Here is a 5400-nt window from a genome sequence, read left to right on the forward strand (position 1 = left end):
TCCCAGGAGGGATTACACATGTGATTTTAGACGGTTCTTTGAATTCATCCAGCTGGTGGACCGTGGTTATAATTGCCTTATCTCTTTATCTCTAGATTGGTAAATAAAACCAGTTTTTAATAGGGAACAGGTCAGGAAGGGGCGACCTGCTACTTACTGGTAATCAGATTTGGGAGTGGAAGTAACAAATTTGGAGTGTCAACATTTAGGAGGACAATCTGTACTCTTGAATAGTTTGTGGTATTATACTGATATCACAAAGCTGTCAGCATGTAGAACTGGGGTTTGCCATTTGAGTCACTAAAAGTAACTGAGTTTACTGTGAGTCATTGTATAACTATTTTACAATTATATAATAAGAAACCAAATTGTTACTAAACCAAGGAGAAAAACATGAAATTGGTTAGGGAGACACATGTAACTTAATCCTCCCTGCCCCCCCCCCTTTTTTTTTCTAAAGGCCTTGCTTTACCAACTAAAAATCTGAAAACATCAGTTAATATAGGACATAGCTGGGCACAGAATTGAGGAAATATAAGTAGTAAAACACCTTTGTGGCTGATTAATTTCATTTAAGTAGAGAAAAAGATAAATATGTGAGTCTTAAGCAAAAAAAAAATAAATTAAACACTGTGGCCTTAATTATCCCATATATTTATATAAGAATGGGAGAACAACGAATTCTCTGTATTAACCTCTGGTTCACTGTTTCCTTTCATGAGTTTGAATTAATCTTTGTAAAGTTATGGATAATTTATTGCTTTGCTTTCTCCTGTTAAACTACAAGTCTTGAGTTCCAGAGGGCTGTGTTTGGTGGCTGAATACATTTTCTATTCCCACAACAAATGATCGCAAATGTAGCGATTTAAAACAACACCTATTGATTATTTCATAGTTCTAGATGCCAGAAGCCCTGACTTAGGCTCATTTGGATTCTCTGCTCAGGTCTCACAAAGCTGAAATCAAGGTGTCAGCGGGGCAACGATTCCTTTTGTAGTTTGGGGTTATCTTCCAAGCTTATCTATTTGTTGGCAAAATTCAGAACAGTCAGGGGCTACTCAGTTCCAGACCCCCTGCCATTTCTTGCCACAGCCCTCTCCACAACAACCTCAAGGCCAACAGCAAAAGCATCCACTGCTTGGAATCTCCCTGACTCCTTTTAAAGAGCTGGCTTGATTACATCAGCCCCTCCCAGGATAAGCTCCCCTTAAAATGCAGCTGTTAAGTGCTGCTCATTCTCAAGTAAACAAAGTAGGGGCTAATTCTGATGGAAGTGATAATCAGCGAATACTGAACCACCACAACTGCAGACTGTGGTAGCTGCTGTGAAGGAAATGGACAGGGTGGTGTGACCATTAACTAGAGAAGAGCTCTTGTGACAGGAGGTGATACTTGGGCTGAGAACTGGAAGATGAGCATGAATCAGCCATGAGAAGAGCTGAGGGAAGAACAGTCCAGGCAGCAGCTGAACGTCTATGTCTGAAACAAACTATTCGAGAGTACAGATTGCCCTCCTGAATGGAATTCTCTGAAAGCTTGTTGTTTTGGCTATTATCCTTGGCTTTGAGTATTTTGACAAAAACACAATTCAACAAGGAATTAATTAAACACCCGGGGTGCTGCATGCTTTCTGGATGCACACAACAATGCCTTCTGCCTCCAGAGTGTCCTTTTAGGCCACCCATTGTCCCGACCACAATCGGTGGCATCAGTGGCATGTTAACTGTGCTCTACTTCTGTCATTGGTGCCATAGGATGTTTTAGCTATTTATAGCAACCCTGATTACCCATCTGCAAGCATTAAGCCCTTTTTATAAATTCATAGGCAAATGTGAATTTCAAAGGGACTATATTCTATGTCAGCAAAAAAGAAAAGGCTTTCGTGTTAAACTGTTTTCAACATTTTAAATTTACACACTGGCTTTCAGTGTGAATCTATATCCTAATGCAGGTCTACCTCAAGGTTAAATTGAATTCCAATATGAAAATAAGTCATTATTTTGGAATTCTTCATCCCCCCTAACCATCATCTTGTCCTCTCTACCTAATTCATAAATAAGTCACTAAATCCTAAAAACTCCACATAAGAAATATTTCTCAATTCTACCCCTACTTCATTATCCCCACCATGACGGCCTTCTTTCATACTTTTAACATTGACCCTTTGAACAATCTTTCTGCTTAAAGTCTCTTCCTACTCTAGTCCATCTTCCATACAGTTGCCAGATTATATTCCTAAAAACCGAACAATATCTGCTCTCATGAAGCTTACATTCTACTGGGAGAGACTGAAAGTTAAAAAAAAAAAAAAGACAAAATAAATGTGTGATAATGAGGTACATATAAAGAAAGTAAAAGCAGGGTCAGAGGGAAGAGTAAAGGAGGAATTCATTTTATTTCATTTCAGTGTTATTACGATGTAATTGATAACACAGCACTGCGTAAGTTTAAGGTGTACAGCACAAGGAAGGAATAACTTGATAAGGTGGTGACATTTGATTATAACAAATGTGAATGCCCTCCAGCCAAAGACCAACAGGAACACATCCATAGCCAAACCAAGTTGGGTTTCTTGACTTGTCACAGGAAAGCAGACAACACGCCATGAGGAACTATGGAGGGTCTCAGTAGGAAAGTGTTGTAAACACTTATTATAGGGTTGGCCTTGTGGAAGGTGATTTTGGGAAGGATCAAAGCTTTGCTTTGAAATGGATGCTGTCAGGAAGCAGAGGTAATTCTATGATTGGGTATTTTGAGAATTATCTAGAAGGCAGGAAGAATGAAGCAAGGCTAAGGTTTTAACTAACTGGTCAAGAAACATAAGTCACTTGATTTTAGCCAGAATGGACATTTCGGTGGTTTGGAGAATGTTATTTGCTGTGGTTAGACATGATTATGGAGGGGTCTTACTTTTGTCTTGTCTTATTATGGTCACAGAGCAGCTATGTCTGATGTGGGTGTTTTCTGAAATTATGTTCAACTGAACACTCAGACCTATCTGAGAATGCCAGTGACATCAGGGCTTAGCGGTGCCAGCCAAGCTCCGGTAGTTCAAGGCTGTTTTTCTTTTTGTAACAAAGCCGTCAAGTTCTACAATGATCTCTAATAGCAATTTATAACTCTTACTTGTAATTGTTTCCTAAATATTTAGAATATCATCAGTGTTATTATTTAGGGCAGTGTGTTCTAATACTCATAGCTTTGGCAACAGTTTAATCCCTGCTGTAATATACAAGGCCCTCTGCTACATGCTGTGGTAAAGAGAAAAACAGCCACCTGCAGGTTGCCTGAAAGGCTCTAGAATTGGAAGCAAGAATTTAGTGCTATGAATTTCAGAAACCACTTCAAAAGTCTCAGAATCACGGGCCTCATCTCTGAAACAAGAAGTTAGATGATATGCGTAACTCTTGAGAGGTCTGCATGGTGCCAAGCTGTCTGTGCAGTAATCACACGGGGAGATTGTTAAAATAAGGTAGAGGATTTAGGACCCCGAATTCCAAAGTCTGATTCAGCCTAAATTTCTGAGATTCATCCATGTTGTTATCTTTCATCTTCTTTTAAAAAAAATTACTGAGTAATATTCAATTGAATGAATATACCTGTTTATGCATTCTCTATGGATGGTCATCTGGGCTGCTTATAGATTTTGGTGATCAGGAATAAAGCTGCTGTAAACATTCCTGTGCAAGTCTTTTTGTGGATATATACATTTTTTAAAATCAATATCTATTAGTGCAAATGCTAGGTCATAGTGTGTGTTTAACTTACATGAAACGAATGGGTCCACAATTTTGACACAGTAAAAATAAAAAAAGCTTAGAATCCTTTTCTTTTTGTTCCAAGTGTAGCCTAGTAGAGATGGCAAACAATGTCATAAGCTCAGGCAATCCCAGTCACTCCTGACCTCCTATCCTCAAAAATTAAGCTCTGGGGCTTTGGAAGATCCTTCTACAGCCAGAGGGATGAAAGCTGTGTGGATAATATCTGTAGGTAACTGTAGTTTGGGCAGTGCATTCGATGGTAACAGGCAGTAACAGGTACATAAAACCCTTTCATAAATCTTTGCCTCTAGGTTTCTTCGTCTTCCATCTCACTGAGATCAAGCTCAGAAAGGGAGATCCCTGAATACTGACAGACCTAAAACAAAAGTCATTCTTGACAAAGAGGGCATTATTAGCAAAGGTTTGATGGCATGTCTGGGTGAAGCCAGCCACTGTGGAAGGTCACACAGGCTCAATGGTCCCTAAGCGGATGTGCCTTCTCTTGCAATATTGCTTCCTCTCAAGTTATCCTTAGTGCCACTTTCCTTCAGCAGGTAACCAGGCCCCACTTAAAGGAAAATAGAGACCATCAGAAAGCAACTCTTTCACTTCCTTGCCAGAAACATCCACCTATCTGTACCCATTCTTCATCCGTCCTTTCCTATTCCTTCCCGTCGCAGTAAAGATGGTATTCCTCCTAAGGTACTTGCCATTCCATCTTCTCAAGGGCCTTGCTGTATTACCTCTTATAATCTCCTCCTTTGTACTGGCTTATTCCCATCGCTAAGCCTCTTCCAATTTCTTCTCCCTTGTGAAAGCTAAGCTCTCAACATCAGGTACCAGGCTAGTTGTTGTCTTATCTTCCTGGTATTACAGTCAAACCTTCTGAAGGGTTGTCTGCAAAGCCTATTTCCTCTTTCTCACCTGAGTCACCAAGGTCTACCTGGAACCATTTTTATCATAAAGCAGGCATTGCACAATTCTTTTTAAAGTACATGATGGATAGATAGATGGGAGTCCAAGGGTGCACACGGATAGCTCATAGCCCGGGATTTTGGGTGACTCGCTGCGCTGAGAAACTTCTCTTTCTGGTGTGTACAGGTAATCTGATACATGCTTTCATCTTGAATTAAAGTTATATGGTTAGTAGTCCGCCACAAGTAACAAAGTATGACAAGTGGAGAAACACAGTAGTGTTGCACTGCCAATGAACCCCTCCCGTGGAACGCCGGTGCGCACCACCCAAGGATCACACCTCGGCCCCTCCACCGAGGTGGCAGCCCCGACACAGGGCGGCCTCCTGGCGCAACAGTTTACCGCTGCTCAGCGGCCACGGTCTCCGAGTCGCGGGTGGGGTGAGCGGAAGAGCCGAGCGGCTCCCGGCCAATGGCAGTTCTTGAACTTACACCTAGAGACGTCAGCGCGGCTTTGCAAACGGATGTCACACAGCTGGCTCGGAAACGTCTCCTCCCGCCCCAGAAAAGGGGCGTGGGTCCCGCGGCCCCGGGGAAACCTCGGGCGCCCGGAAGGGAGGGGCGCGCGCCGCTCCCCGGCTCGCCCGGGCCTCGGCCGCCCGCAGCTTCCCGGCTGTCCCGGCCGGCGGTCGTCCCGGGGAGCCGCCGGCGCCCCCATCCCCGTA

The sequence above is a fragment of the Myotis lucifugus genome, unplaced genomic scaffold (assembly GCF_000147115.1).
Source record: "Myotis lucifugus unplaced genomic scaffold, Myoluc2.0 scaffold_0, whole genome shotgun sequence".
Lineage (NCBI taxonomy): Eukaryota > Metazoa > Chordata > Mammalia > Chiroptera > Vespertilionidae > Myotis > Myotis lucifugus.